Source organism: Kryptolebias marmoratus, linkage group LG21 (assembly GCF_001649575.2).
Source record: "Kryptolebias marmoratus isolate JLee-2015 linkage group LG21, ASM164957v2, whole genome shotgun sequence".
Taxonomy (NCBI): domain Eukaryota; kingdom Metazoa; phylum Chordata; class Actinopteri; order Cyprinodontiformes; family Rivulidae; genus Kryptolebias; species Kryptolebias marmoratus.
The window spans coordinates 5,071,365-5,088,205 of record NC_051450.1 but is presented as its reverse complement, the minus strand read 5'-3'; the positions used below and the strand labels follow the sequence as shown (position 1 = coordinate 5,088,205).

Genomic DNA, 16,841 nt, shown 5'->3' with positions numbered 1-16,841 from the left:
ATATTCATATTGAGAGTGACTTCATTTGCAGAACAGGATTCGTCTCAGCGTCACCTTTCATTTGAGCCCTCACTGACGCCTGTATGTTGAAGCATGTAGGAGTTAGAGCTTTCTGAAGTTACATATCCATTTGGCACAGTTTGGCACAGTTTGGAGAGGACCTGGACTTTCCCACAGAAAAACATCTAAATTATAGTGATTCTTTTGTGCTAATTTTCTAAAATTTGAACTCCACGACAATAAAACTTCATTCTACAACCTTGTTTGGTTTTTCCGGTCTCAGCACCCTTCCTCCATGTACAGTAAGTTGATGAAAAAAGAGAAAAATCTAGGAGAGAAAAAAATGCTTGAAATTTCTGTGTTTTCACTTCAATAACTACTAATTGGTTAAAGTTCCAATCATTTTGACTGCCCAGGCAAAAACTTCAAAGTGTTAACTTCACATGGAGCCTAATTTTTAGTTTGAACCACAAAAGGCTGAAGAATAGCATCTATTTTAATTTGGGTACGTCTTTTCCAGGCTTCTTGAGCTTTCTGAGGGCGAGTGGTAAGGGGTTAAGCACTACTTGGCATTGCATCACCTCAGTTGTGTGCAAAATGGGCTATTATCTGGCGCATTTTAAAAATCAACAAACCCGCATCAGCAATTAAAACATATCTTGTATGCTACTGTCAAAACTAAATAAAAAATAGAATAAAATAAATAAAATGTTTGCACTCACCAAAACGGGTGTGTCTTCCAACACAGTTATTTCAACACAAAATCCATTCTGGAACAGGTTAGCTAGCTCGGGGTTGGCCGTCCTCCTCTAACGAGATCTAGCTTCTCTTGAAAAGTTCGTCTTGAAAACAGTCTTGCTAGTAAATCAGCAACCAAATCAACATGTTGATCTCTTTCGGCCATTGTGGGTTAAAAAAGTTTTTAACCGGTAACAGTCCCAGGTGTGACTCTGTGTGGTGGATGCTTCTACCACCACAACATTGTGTTAGTATTTAATTTACATTTATTCTTTAGTTAATATTTTTCAGAACGATTTACCAACACTTGTTTTGCTTTGAGGTGCTGTAAATGCAAATCAGCTGGAGGAGGAAGCCTGGAATATGCCACTTTCTAAACAACTGAGGGGGGAGGATTTTATTTGTTATATATATTGCATTCGCTAATTTTGCATATTTTGTCCTTATTATGCTTTGCCTCCTTCAAATGGCAGACTTGGGTTATTCCATCCCTATTTAAGCAGTCCTTTGTTCTTTGTCTGAAGGTCAATTTGTTTGAGCTTAGTTAGTGTTTAGTTGACCTCATTTTAGTTGAGCCCAAATTTCTTATTTTGTATGATTTACTTGTCATTGACATTTGATTTTGGATTCATTATTTTTTGGAAATTAAATTAAAAATGTTCCTCATTTTTTGAATACCTTTGTCCTTGTTTAAGCTTTTCCATCACAGTTGGTGTCAGAAGTAGGATCAATGCTCAGTGGGTTAAGGACACTGGTATTTTTTTCCCCCAGTAACTGCCTCTGAGTTTTTTTTTTGGGGGGGTTTGAGAGGAAAAGTTGCCAAAATGCCTGGAAGGGAAAGAGGACGAACAGCAGGAGGAGCCAGCTATGGGCCATGTGAAAAAGATGCTGTTGATGAAGGTGGAGTCGTTGGTGTATTGTCTGACATGGAAGGGGAAGGTGAGAGTGAACCAACACTAGCAGACTTGGCTAAGCTTCTCAGAGTAACAGCAACATGGGGCAACAGAAGGCCAGGGAGGACTACTAATCTCCCCTCTTGCTAAGCAAGAGAGGAGATTGGAGGAACTACAAAATCAGTTCAGTTTATTGGAAAGGGAGATTCAATCTCAGACCACTCCCCCTGCTCTTCAAACCACTTCACCAGTGCGGCCAACTCAACCACCAGATCTTGGAGTAGCAGCTTCACCTCAACACAGTCAATCAGGTGACCTTAATGAACACCCACATGTTTTGTATGCACCTATATTACAAAAACTTAGTGAAGAAGATGACATTGAACATTTTCTCATTACTTTTGAAAGAATGGCTTCTGCCTACAGGTGGCCAAGAACTGACTGGGCTTTTCATTTAATACCACTGCTAACAGGCAAGGCCAGAAGTGCCTTTGTGCACATGGATGTTGGTTTGTCTATGAATTATGACCAAGTTAAACTGGCTATTTTGCAAAAGTACGACATTAACAGTGAAACCTACAGGCAAAAATTCCGCTCACTTCAGGTGGAGCCTGAATAAACTCCGAAAGAGCTCTACATAAGGCTGAAGGTAGCTGTATATCAAATGGGTGCAACCAAATGGTAAAACGGTTGAACAAATCAATGAAACAATATTTCTTGAACAGTATTTGAGAATGTTGTCACCAGAAATGCAGGTGTGGATAAGAAAACATAATCCAAAGACTGCAAAGGAGGCTGCTGAACTGGCTGACGTGTTTGTGGCTGCTAGAAGGAAGAACTCCTGGGCTTTCCAAAGCTGGAAAAAGGATGGCCGCAATCAATCAGCCCAAAAGGTTTACAGTGTGGATAAGCTCCCTATAAAAGAGAGATTTGGCTCAAAATTTGAGGGGAAAAAGCCCATTTGTTATTTATGTGGACAGGAGGGTCACACTAAACCAATGTGTCCTCAAAATGCTGTTAAGTTGTCCCAGATGTGTTTTGTGCCCAGGGAGGAGACTCAAAAGGCTGGAGCGATGAAACCATTAATGGAGACATCTGTGGAGCTCAATGGGCAGGCAAGGAAGGCCCTGATTGATACAGGGAGTACGCAGACTTTGGTCCAGCGCAGGTATGTCTCACCACAGTTTGTTTGCACCAGTGAGACCATTCCAATTTGCTGTGTCCATGGTGACCAAAAAAAAAATATCTGACTGCTGATGTCTATGTTACTGTGAAAGGGCAAACTTACCTGTTTAATGTTGGGGTAGTAGATAATTTACCATTTCCTGTCATGATGAGGGGAGACCGAGGCAAACCCAGAACGCAAAATCATCTTAAAAAGAAACTAATTTATTAACTTTAAACAAACAGATAAATCAAAAGGGCTGACGTGGCAGCAAAACTAACAATAACAAAAATCCAAATAAAGGAACAGGGCATGGCAAGGTAGGGCAAGGAGCAGAACGAAAAACACAACAATGATCCAGCGGGGTAGTAGAGAGAATGACCAGGTTTTAAACACGGGATGATTATGGGAAGTGGGCACAGGTGAGTGATTACAATAACTGACAGGTAGAGATGGATGTGGCAGATAATCAGGGGCAAACAGAGGGGAAGTGAATACTGAATGAAGCACAAGACACAGACAAGAAAACAAGAGCAAAATAAGTCCAAAAGAAAACGAAACAAAACCCAATCCTTACAATTTCCAGTAATTCTTGGAATTTTCTACAGGAAAAACAAAGGACAGAAAGTCCAAAAGACTGCGGAGAAGAAAGAAGTTTCAAGGGACGGCAGTAGTTCCTCCTGACACACCACAACCGGAGGTACTCCCGGATTTTAAAATCCCTGGAAATATATTAGAGCTGCAGCACCAGGATGTAAATCTTGTGAAGTATTTGAAGGAAGCCAAAGACAAAAAAAAAAAAAGATTTTTGCATTCATAATGACATTCTTTACCGTCAAAATGGGCCAAATAAACAGCTGGTGGTCCCCAAAGCAGTTAGAGAAACTATTTTGAAGTTGGGCCATTTGATTCCCTGGGCTGCCCACCTAGGGAAGCAGAGGACCTTAGACCGCATAAAGCGCTGGTTTTTTTGGCCTGGCATGTGTAAGGATGTTGTGCAGTTTTGCAGGAGCTGTCCAGAATGCCAAATGACATCGGCTAGATTCCCCAACAAAGCTCCTCTCCAACCTCTTCCAGTCCTGAGCAAACCATTTCAATGCTTGGGTATGGACATAGTGGGACCAGTAGAAAGAAGTAAAGCAGGTAACCAGTTTATGCTGGTGATTGTGGACTATGCAACTAAATACCCAGAAGTTTTTCCTCTGAAAGCTGTCAAAGCAAAGAATGTTGCATTCTGTTTGGTGCAATTATTTTCTAGAGTTGAATTTTTTGAGGAAATACTAACTGACCAGGGTACCAATTTCATGTCCAAACTGCTTAAAGATGTGTATCAGTTGCTGGGAATTAAAGGATTGAGAACAACACCTTATCATCCACAAACAGATGGCCTCGCTGAAAGGTTAAATCAAACACTTAAACAAATGCTATGAAAATTTGTGACTGAAACATGCTCCGATTGGGACCAATGGCTCCCATATATTCTGTTTGCGTACAGAGAAGTTCCACACTCCTCCGCCGGGTTTTCATCATTTGAGTTATTGTAAGCTCATGAAGTGAGGGGACCCCTGATGGTTCTTAAGGAACCGTGGGAGGGGGGACAAACTAACAGAGAACCTGTAAATGTTGTGTCTTATGTGCTCCAGATGAGGGAGAAGCTGGAGAAGATGACAATCCTGGCTCAGGAGCACATGAAGACATCTCAACGCAAACAGAAGACCTGGAACGCTCTGCAGCCCGAGAGAGAGAAAGTTCAAACTGGGTCAAAAAGTTCTTGTGATGCTGCCTTCAGAGGAAAGCAAGTTGCTGGCCAAGTGGCAAGGACCTTATGAGGTACTGGGGAAAATGGGACCAACCACATACAAAGTCTCTGTTCCAGGTAAAAGCCGCTCCACTCGGACTCTCCATGTGAACCTACTTAAAGAGTGGGTGTCCCGGGACAGAGAAAAGACCACCTCCTTCTACATCCGGAGTACAGAGGACGAGGAACCTGAGGAACAATATTTCCCTATTTCATCATCCTACAAGCTTATTCGGGATCATCTCTCAGAAAGACAACAATCAAAGGTGAGGGCAGTTTGTCCATTGAAGGTGTTCCAAGAGAATCCAGGTTACACTGATATGATGATGCATGACATCGCCTTAAAAAAAGAGGCTGCTCCAAAACGAAAGAGCTATCGCACACCTGAAAGACTTCTGGAACCACTTAAAAGGGAAGTTGAATTGATGCTTTCCCTTGGGATTATTGAGGCATCACAGAGCGAGTGGTGTAATCCAATTGTTCTTGTCCCTAAAAAAGATGGAACAATAAGGTTCTGCATTGACCTCCGCTACCTCAATTCGATATAAAAATTTGATTCTTATCCAACTCCACGCATCGATGATCTTATTGAGAAACTAGGCAAAGCAAAATATCTCACTACTATTGACCTTTCCAAACCCTACTGGGAAGTGCCACTCTCCTCCAGGTCCAAGGAGCTGACTGCTTTTAGAACACCATGGGGCCTGTACCATTTCAGAGTGGGGCCCTTTGGACTTCACGGGGCTCCTGCCACATTCCAGTGCCTAATGGATAAGGTACTCAATGACCTTTCACATTTTGCCTCTGCATATCTGGATGACATCGTTGTTTACAGCAATTGTTGGGATGAACATCTGCAACATTTAAAAGTGATCTTTGAGTGTCTCCAGAAAGCAGGATTGACAGTGAATCCATCTAAGTGTGCCATAGCAAAGAGGGAAACGGAGTACCTAGGTTTTGTCATTGGTGGAGGATTGGTGAAGCCACAAATTAAAAAAATTAAGCCCATCCAATCTTGCCCCCTTCCCTAGACAAGAAAACAACTTAAATCCTTTCTAGGTATGTCTGGTTGGTACCACAGATTTATCTCCAATTACTCTGCAAGAGCTTCTCTGCTTACAGACATGACCAGTCTTCGAGGCCCGAGTATACTACTGTGGACTGAAGCTGCTAAGGAAGCATTCAGAGAAATTCAGCAGGCCTTAAGTCAGGGGTCGGCAACCCAAAATGTTGAAAGAGCCATAATGGACCAAAAAAAACAAAAAACAAATATATGTCTGGAGCCGCAAAAAATTAAAAGCCTTATATAAACCTTATAATGAAGGCAACACATGCTGTATGTATCTATATGGCCAGCCGGGCCAGCACTGCTTCGTGGGCAGCGCAAGCTTAGCTTCTATTCACTCATTGGTCGTGGGTGTGACCAGATGCAAGCATAAAGAGCGAGGGTAGGAATATAAACAACAGCGTTAGCTTACCCTGCAACGTTTATGCCGTCTGTTCCCCAGCTGAAGGTGCTGTAAAGCCTGAAATCTCCGGCGGATAACAGCTGTCCTACTCCGCGCAACAATCGCGGCATCCAGAGCATTTCTTCCACTGCGCCTCTCTTCCTGAAGTCTCAGGAGAATCCCCATAAGTTTAAAAAACAGCATCAACACAGGGCCAACTTTGTCCATAGCGCTTCTGTTGTTTCCACAACTTGCGCTAAGTTTCGGTAGCGCACCCCGAGTAACGCAACATGAGGAGGCGTTCCTCTGCTACCGACCAAACTGGCCGGTGTGAACAGGATGCATTCTTTAAAGAGCCGAGCCGAGTAGAGCGGAGTAGAGCAGGACTTCTGAATTAGGGTCCGTGTAAAAGAGGCATATATTAAAACAAAAAATATATTTCTCTCCCCCATCTTTTTCCATTTTCAAACAAGCTCCAGGGAGCCGCTAGGCCAGCGCCAAAGAGGCCGACCCCCGCCTTAAGTAAAGATCATGTGCTTCACTGCCCTGACTTCCAGCAGGAGTTTGTTTTGCAAACTGATGCGTCAGATAGAGGTCTTGGCGCTGTGTTGCGTCAGGGTTCTCCAAATGATCGCCATCCAATTGCCTTCATCAGTCGTAAACTTTTCCCCAGAGAAACCCGTTATTCCATCATAGAGTGCCTAGCAATAAAGTGGGCTTTGGATTCCCTTCACTATTTTCTATTGGGACGAAAGTTTGTATTAGAAACTGAACATAAAGCTTTAAGTTGGCTGGACAGAATGAAAGACACCAATAGTTGAATAACCCGCTGGTACCTGGCCATGCAACCCTACAAGTTGAAGGTACATCACATCCCCGGCAGGCAGAATGTTACCGCTGACTACTTGTCCCGCTGTGCCAGCAAACCTTCAGAGGAGGGGGAGCATGTGGTGGATGCTTCTACCACCACAACATTATGTTAGTATTTAATTTACTTTTATTCTTTAGTTAATATTTTTCAGAATGATTTACTAACACTTGCTTTGAGGTGCTGTAATTGCAGATCAGCTGGAGGAGGAAGCCTGGAATATGCCACTTTCTTAACAACTGAGGGGGGAGGATTTTATTTGTAATTTTGTCACTTTAACATTCATCTATTTGTGTTAAAGTTAGGTTTGCTTTATTTGTTTTATATATTGCTTTAGCTAATTTTGCATATTTTGTCCTTATTATGCTTTGCCTCCTTCAAATGGCAGACTTGGGTTATTCCATCCCTATTTAAGCAGTCCTTTGTTCTTTGTTTGGAGTTCAGTTTGTTTGAGCTCAGTTAGTGTTTAGTTGACCTCATTTTAGTTGGGCCCAAATTTCTTATTTTGTATGATTTACTTGTCATTGACATTTGATTTTGGATTCGTTATTTTTGGAAATGAAATTGAAAATGTTCATCATTTTTTGAATACCTTTGTTTTTATTGAAGCTCGGTCCATCACACTCTGTTGATCTGCATAGCACTGCCGTGGCAAAGACTCGTAAGTATTCATATCCAATCACAGGACTCGTAAATGTCATGTTCAATGAGACAAGCTAGAGGGCCTTACTGACACAACTCATGATCTGATTGGCTATCGCAACTGTTTATCAACCGTATTTTTCCATTGACTTACAGCACACAGATGCCAGCACTGACGATTCTGAAGGCCCGGGCAGATTTCACACAGCCTCTGGCAACATAAAATAGCTGAATTCTGATTGGATAAAAACTCTAACCTAAAAACAACAGCACTGGAAGGAGCATAATATGACACGAAGAGAATATGAATACTTTTAGATATATGGAAAGCAAATTAAATTAACCTTTATCATTATTATGATGATTCTTGGTTCTGTTAGGTCAGCAGAGAAGGCCTTGCTGGCTCTGACAGCCCACCACTGGTATAAAGCCCACCTGTCTACAGAACAGTTTCTTCAATTCCAACCTCTCCGACTCCAAGAGCAAGACCAACAAGCTGTCAAAAAGACATCAGAGACAAGACTGTAGATCTGCACAAAACTAAAATGGCCTAAAAGGCCACAAGGAAGAATCTTGGTGAGAGGGCAACAACTATTGATGCATTTATTTGGAAATGGAAGCAATCAAAATTTACCATAAAATGCCTTTGGTCTGGACCTCCATGCAAGATCCTGTATTATTAGGTGAGCATGATTGTGAGAAGGGTGAGAGATCAACCCACAACTACACAGGAGAAGCTAGTTAATGATCTGAAGGCAGTTGGGGCCACATCACCACGAATGTCACAGGGCTCTAGAGTGCGACCAATTTGGCCGCAAATGGGACCCAATTTCTTAATAGTGCACCCGGAAAAAATTTCCGGTCTCACCAGTGCCACCACTTGTTTGAGGAGGGAGGAGAGATCTGAGAGCCACTGACACAAAAAGTCTCCATGTGGTTTTACCAAGACGCCCTAAGCCCATGTTATGGTCTAAACAAATCAGAGATAGTGAAGGGCGGGCATCCACCTCTAATTGGCCGATGTCCAACTATTCCTGTACTTCTCCACATTGTGTGTTGCAGTCAGAGGCATGTAAGCTAAGCTAGTTATGAACAGAGTGGATGTGGCATGGTGATGGGGGAAAATGGGCACCAGGTGGAAGTTTTTTGGGGCATTTACAATACATACTTATATGGCACTGCCCGCATGGTGTTCCCGATGCTACACTTTTTTTTTTTTTTTGACCCCAGACCCTTTGGGGTCCCCAGATATGACAGACTGAAAATGGTACTACACCATTTTTTGGTCAATGTTGGAATATTGGACCGCCGTTCGGTGGAGGTGTGTTTCAGGGTGCGGTCCCCCCCGTGACCTTTCGGGTTTGGGGTTTTTTTGAAGGCCTTCCCGTGATTGAACCGTTCTCTGGTTATTCAGCGTCAAAGTTTGAATTTTTGACCCCCGCCAACTCGAGGCCAAAAGTCGGATGGACACGGGAGTGACGTTTTCTTGATCGGCACAGACCCCCGAACGACATAGGAAAAAAATCAGCCCTCTAGGAGTCACTCGTCAAAATCGACTAACCCTAACTTGTCCTCTTAGGTTCTGACGACTTACAAAGGCATTTTGTCCTGGCATCTGGGTGTATCGAAATTGAACTTTGACCTCCGGCCACCAAATCTTACACGCGCGTTCTGGACACGCACCCCTACTGTGTGTCCTGCGATTTTGGGGTCTCTCGGTGCCCGGTAGCCGGCACTCACGACCCCATTGACACTCCATTATAAAACGTCTGCGACCGCTGTGATGGACGCAGGCAGCTGGAATTTGGCACGCCTGTTCCTCTCTAGCTGCTCTACAAATCCTGTAAATTTGAAGGCTCTACGTGCTTTTGTTAGGACGTTATGAGTGTTTGTTGTGAAGTTGTTGTTTTTTCCCCACCGCCATCCTGCGACCTAGTTAGCAAAATTTCTCCCGAACCGTCCAACCAATCCTAATGAAATTCGCAGTGAATGATTGTCACATGGGACCCTTGCAGTGATTAAATGTTGGTGCTGATTTGACCATCCACCGACTGGCAACGCTTCTGCAAAGCTTGTTGTTTGTTAGCAAAATTTCGAAAAACGTTTTGAATTTGGGTGGGAAAAGCACATATTTGTGCTCAGGAGAGTGTCCAGAGTCCATCCATATGATTTTTATCCATCTGGGACTTAGAAAAAAAATCATGAAAGTCAGGGGGAGCGAGCTGCCTGAGGTATCCAGGCGAAGGTGGCCTTGGCTGGGGAAGCAGAGTCGGAGGCTGGGTATGTCAGATGGAGCTCGAAAAAAGTTTAGAATTTGGGCGGCAAAAGCACACATTTGTGCTTAGGGGAGTGTCCGGAGTCCAGCCACATGATTTTTATCCAGCTAGGACTTCGAAAAAAAATTAACAATACTTACTATAATACAATACTAAAAAGCCTATTCTAATGGGCACCAGGTGTAAGCAAAGTAGCTTGGTCCATACTTTACTATGAAGCCCTATGATAAAGTATAGCTCGTGACCCTACTTTTTTTTGTCCGACATGCATAATTTTGGTATTGCGGGACTCACAGCTGTCAACAGAACACTGCTGACAACTTTTTTCAAAAATTTCCAACACTTTTTTTCACCCCAATAATGAGCTCGATAGCTAAGGCTATCGGCAGCAGAAAATTAAAGTTTTTAATTTTTTTTCCAAAGTGGATTTTTTTCACTTTATTGGGGGCACCAGGTGGAAGCAGAGGGGCACGGGCAACATTTTACTATTAGGCCTATTGAAATGTATGGCCCATGCCCCTCTGCTTCCACCTGCTTCCACCTGGTGCCACTCACTTCCTCTGGTGGAAAAGTTGATATTGCAAGTTTTTCGGGCGACTGTCGCCCAGCCCCGGAGGTGACCCGGACCCTGGGATCGACCCAGTCTGTTCTGGGGGCCAGGACGCCCGCGCCCTCGAATCGACCGCCGGTTTAAAAGATAAGGGATACCTTTTGCCCCATTGAAAGTATAGCGTTGTGACGTGTAAGCGTTATCTGCTCTTGCCCCTCTGCCCGAAAAGTTGTCAAGTCAAAGCCGTCTTCCTGCCAGGGTATGTCCCGCACTGATGCGAAAACAGCATCAGAAAACGAGCCAAATAGTTCAGCTCTGAGTTAGAGCCCGCAGAAAGTAAAACAGGGAAAGTATATATGTTTCGAAGAGAGGGGCTGGACCAGTTTCCCTGGCTAAGATATAGCAAAGCTGAAAATATGATGCACTGCATTTACTGCAAAGAGTGTGGTAAGGCCATGGCTGGCAGTAGTGCATTTGTGAGTGGTTCAAATCCATTCAGAATTGAAACACTGACATTAAGCCATGAAATCTTCAGTTTGAGATGTTTATAAGATTTTCAGCCCTTAAACATTTGCATTAAATGTAGTGGCTAAAATCCTATATTTTAGGATACTGGTTGCTGTTGTTCCTGGTAAGCTTTTGGTTGTACGTGCCCTCAATCAAAACTTACTATGCAGATCTTCAGTTTAGCTTATAAATCATGAAGTGTCCATTCATCTTGTCATTTCCATTAAAAACAAATAAACCTGCAAACTCTAAAACTAAGCACAGTAGAAAACCGTTTGCCCCTTCCCATTAGCAACACCTGAACAGAATCACACTTGACATTAAGTAACCCATCCCCTCCTGACATACTCAGTACACCAAATGAAATACGCTTCCTAGTGGAGATAAACACAGAAAAACAAGATGAATGGCTCCTACACTTATAATTTGGATTTTCTTTAATTTAATTTATCTTGAGATGCTTATGTTTAAATTTCAGGTCATAGAAGCACTTCAAAAACTTTTTTGGCAAGTTAAATGTCTTGTATAATTCTGGTTCAAATAAAGAATGATATGTTTACTAGATTGGTAATTATTCATTTGTGAGTCAATATTGACTTTATGGACAGTGACTCAAAAACAAAGTGAACCTGTAAAACTGCAATGTTAAATACAACACAGTTCAAAATTTGGGTGCACCTAAGAAAAAAAGTTAGGCACACCAGTGCAACCAAGGCAAAAAGTTAGTCTAGAGCAGGGGTGCTCATTACGTCGATTGCGATCTACTGGTCGATCGCGGAGGCAGTACTGGTCAATCGCAGCGTGACGTTAAAAAAAATATTTTTCAGCCTATCAAACATCCCGTTACTTGATTGACATACAGGGCAACCATTTAGATGACGACTGAATTTTTACCTTTAGGTCACTGCTCATGCGTAAACGACGGCGCTAGTACAGCAAAACTTACAGGCTAGTTAGCGAATTACCTCAGATTTTAAGCCCTTGCTAAAATATATGGTGATCAAAATGAGTGAGAAAGCTGAACCAAGTAAGAAGGCACTTTCATACTGAATGAGAGGTGGACTTTTTTTTTTCACAATGTCATTTTCGAAGTGCATTTGCCTCATTTGCCAGTCTACCATTGCAATACCAAAGTAGGGAAATGTGGAGTGGCATTTTCGGACTGTTCATGGAAAATACAACATCGACTTCCCGCCGAAAAGCCAGCTGAGAAAGAGAAAAAGTGGAGGAACTAAAATCCCAGTTGTTCTGACAGCAGTCAATTTCAACTCAACAAACTTCAAAAGCAAAAGCCGCCACCGAAGCATCGTTCCGGGTGAGTCACGCCATCGTTAAAAACAATAAATCCTTCCAAGACTGAGAGATGGTAAAAGAAGCATTCGTTGAAGCAGCTGACTCATTGTTTCGAGACTTTAAAAATAAGGCAGAGATATTATCTTCAACCAAATCTCTGCAGCTGTCAAGACATACAGTTACGCTGTGAAGCCATGGCTGAGGATTTAACCCAGCAAATGTGGAAGGACATCGGACATTATGAGTGTTTCTCCCTGCTGTTGGACGAATCTACAGATGTGAGTGACACAGCCCAGATGTGCATTTTCATTTGTATGGTGTTTCGTGATCTCACTGCAAAAGAGGAGCTATTGACAGCACTTCCCATGAAAGAACAGACGCGAGGAGAGGACATATTTCAGATGTTTAAAAACTTTATTGAGAAAACTCAGCTCCCAGTGTACAAATTGGTGTCTATCACCACAGATGGAGCACCTGCAATGGTTTGCTGTGTGAATGGATTTATTGCAAAGTGCAGGCAGGACGATGCGTTCCCAGACTTCCCGAATTACCATTGCATAATCCACCAACAAGCGTTATGCGCTAAAATGCTCAACATGAAAGAGATCATGGATGTGGCAACGAAGATTGCCTGTTCTATTCGAGCCAGATCTCTTCAAAGACGGTTATTCCGTGCACATCTAGAGAAGGCTGACTACGACCACTCTGAATTGTTGCTACATACTGATGTGAGATGGCTTAGTTGTGGGAAATTCCTCCAAAGATTTCGAGAACTCTGTCCAGAGATCAAAGAGTTTTTCTGTGTATCTGGACATGTAGAATACAAGCAACTAAATGATCGTCAATGGCTGTTGGACTTGATTTTTAACTGATCTGACAAACTTGTTGAATGACCCTAACCTTGAGCTGCAAGGAAAAGATAAAACAGTGACCAATATGATTAGCTCAGTTAACACTTTTAAACAAAAGATGAAACATTTAACCTCAAAGCTGCAGCGCCATAATTTGGCAAATTTACAGAACCTGGCGTCAGAGCTGGAGACGCAAGGGAAGGCCCGTGAGCAACTTGACAATGCATGCTACATGGAGCAGATGAATGATTGTCTGTCAGAGTTTGACAAACACTTTCAAGACTTTTCTTTGCTCGAGCCAGTCAGGATTTTTGATGATTTTCCCAGCTCTTTTCCGACACTGCTTCCTGTAGATATCCTCTGTGGCAGGAAGTGGTACTCTGATGATGTGCTGGGCGGCTTTCACCAGCTCCTTCCGGTCCAAGGCTGAGCAGCTTCCGTACCAGACTGTTATGCAGTTGCAGTCCTTGGTCTTTTCAGCATTGAGCAGCAGGTTGTTGGTGCCTCCCTATAGGCAGTCTCATTGTTGTCTTTGATGAGGCCAATCACCGTGGTGTCATCTGCAGAATTAATGATGGTATTGGAACCATCAACAGGTTTGCAGTCATAGGTGTCATGCTGGGTTTTAGTTTCTGAGCCCACATGGAGAAACTCACAGAGAAGCAGAGTATGAGTTTAGAAATTTATTGACAAAGATCAAACAGTTCTAATCCTCCGCAGTCGGGAAGCTGCGGTGGGAAACTGGCTTGGCTGCACACAAACGGAGAGCGGGGGTGAGTTTAATGACCGTAGGAAAACAGGCTGCTTGTATGGGTTCAGAGCTTACTTGTAGTAATGATTTCCGGTCAGGGAGGGGTTCCGGTTCCAGGCTGCGGCTTGGAGCAGAGGCTGACTAGGAGAGGGATGAGGAAACGGGCAGACTCGTGAGTGAGAGGGAGAGAGAGAGCTCCCGGGAGTTTCGGGGTGGACTCAGGTTGTTGTCGGCGAGTCTCGCTCCCCGTGTCGCGAAGGGACTCTCCTCTTGGCTCGAACACAGGAAGTCTCTGAGGAAACTCGAAGATGTCCTGGAAGGAATCACAAAACAACAGGTAAGGTCTAGAAGAAACGATCGCAAAGAGACGAACAGTAGAAAGGCTGGAGGTACCACAATTGGTAAAACACTCTGGCGGTGAAGAGCGGGAGCCTGCCGCTTAAATACTCCTCTAGATGATGATTGGAGCCAGGTGCGTACAGCAGGCACCTACTGGCACCTTCCCCAAGGAAAACCGGCCTCTGGCGCCCTCTGCTGGTCATAGCTGAAAAGGAAGCAAACTCAACCTGGTACCCAACAATAGGTGAGGAGGGAGTAGAGGAAGGGACTCATCCCACAGCCTTGTGTTACACTGGTGTTTATGGTGATGGTAAAGTGAAGTGAAGTGAAGTGAAGTGAAATTTATTTTTATAGCACTTTTCAGCAACAAGGTGATCCAAAGTGCTTTACAACGCAGAAACAACAACAGAATCAAATATAGAAATACAGAAATAAAAAACATCAATCATGTATAATCTGAATGAAATATAAGATAATCTAAATAAAGTCATGAAACTAAACATATCTAAACATGAGCTAAGATAGTCAAAATAGTAGCTAAGATAATCTAAATGAAATCATGATAAGAAACAACATAGAAACAATACAAAAATAAAAACATCAATCAGGTAGATGAGCAGTGGTTATTCAGTCGGACATGTTGGGGTCAACTGGTCAGGAAGTCCAGTAACCAATCGCACATGAGGGAACTGATGCCTAAGTCCACAAGTTTTGTGATGAAATTTGAGGGGATGACTGTGTTGAATGCTGAACTGAAGTCTATGAACAGCATCCTGGCAAAGGTGTTTTTATTGTCCAAGTGTGAGAGCGCTATGGAGACTGCCTCCTCTGTGCTCCTGTTCTGGCGGTATCCAAATTGGTAGGGGTACAGTGTGTTGTGGAGAGAGGTTTTTAGGTTTGCTAGGACCAGCCGCTCGAAGCACTTTGAGATGATGGGGGTGAGAGATACCGGACAGTAGTCACGAGTCTTGATGGGTTAGAGTTTTTGGGTATTGGGACGATGGAGGTGGTTTTGAAGCAGATTGGTACCACAGCACGGGTCAAAGACAGGTTGAATATGTCTGTCAGCGCTCCTGCTAGCTACCCAGAACACGCTCTGAGAGCACGTCCAGGGATGCCATCAGGACCCACAGCCTTGTGGACTTGAATCTTGCTCACCGCCACTCCTATATCAGTAGGGAAAAGAGTCAGTGGTTGATGGTCTAGGGGCACATCTGCCTTTGTTACAGTTGTTAGGTTCCCTCTCTCAAAGCGAGCATAGAAGTTGTTGAGTTTGTTGAGGAAGGAGACATCAGAGGAGGCGGGTGAGGGGTTAATGCAATCTGTGATGATCTGGAGACCTTGCCACATACGAGCTGGAGTTGGAGAAGTGATCTTCTACCTTCCTCTTATACTGGTGTTTGGAATTTTTAATGCCCCTCTTCAGCTCAGCCCTGGTTGTACTGTAGGCCTGTAACCCCCCCCCCCGACCTGAAGGCGATATCTTATGCCTTCAGCAGGAGGCGAACATCCCGATTCATCCAAGGCTTCTGATTGGGGTACATGATGATCTGTTTCAGTATTTTGAACCGGTCCTGGAGCACAGCGTCTGTCCCCTCTGGCCACATTTTCATTGTCCAGTGTGTGCAGTTGTACAGTGGGTTTCACACATTGAATGAGTGGTAAATACCGGGATGTGAGAAAAAGAGAGAGATGGTCCGATTGTCCGATGTGGGTGAGAGGCGTTGCTTGGACAGGGTCATTTAAAATCCTGGGCAAGAAACTTCTTCCCTCAGCCAGAACACTACCAGTAACTTGTGGATGGATCCTATTGTCCCAAAAACATACTGCCAAGGCAGGAGAGGAGTAGCTAAAGAAGAAGCACAAGATCAAAGACTGGCCTAGCTAGCCTCCAGCTGAAGCTTTTGAGTTACAAAGCAGCAGCTGAAGAACCTAAAGGATAGTTTTGGCAAAGAGGAGAGGGTCAAACTTCCTCCTGAGATGTGTGCAAACCTGGTTACAAACTACAAAAATGGTCTTGGCAACAAAGTTTTCTTCATCAAGTTCTATGTAATTTTTTGTTTGATGGTGAAATACTTATTTGACTCAGTGGGATGCAGTAACATCAAATTTTTATGTAATTTTTTTAGATGAAATTTTGTCTTTCTCCATTAAAATAAAATGAACACAAAAATATAGACAGTTCTTTTCTTTGTAAGTGGGAAAACTTACAAATTCAATAGGGGCTCAAATAAATATTTTCTCTACTGTAGCATACATTTTAAATGATCAATGAATTATATTTTAGACAAATAAATACATACAGCAGCTGCAGTGAACTGACCTCAGAGTCTCCAGTCCACAGTGTGGACTTTCCAGAAAACCACAGAGCTCCTTCACTCCAGAATCACTCAGATCTTCGTTGTAACTCAGGTCCAGTTCTGTCAGATGGGAGGGGTTGAATTTCAAAGCTGAGACCAAAGAAGCACAGCTGATTTCTGTCAAGTCACAGTTTTCCAATCTGAAGATTAAATAAATACATAAATAAATTAAGAAATAATAAAGCATGTGAGCTGAAGCCAAAAGGAATGCAGGGTAAAACAGATATTAGAATCAATGTACAGATTAAAAAAAAAAAAAATTAAGATCCACAAAAACACAATGAACATTTGTCTAATATTTAAGTTGATTTAAATCAGTGTTTCTCAACCTTTTTTGGGCCAGCGCCCCCCCATTCATTATC

General features: G+C 43.1%; 1 pseudogene; it reads right to left on the bottom strand.

Annotated features, from left to right (window-relative positions):
• Window positions 1-16,841, bottom strand: part of LOC108229220 — a 58,625-nt pseudogene that overhangs the window by 8,620 nt on the left and 33,164 nt on the right.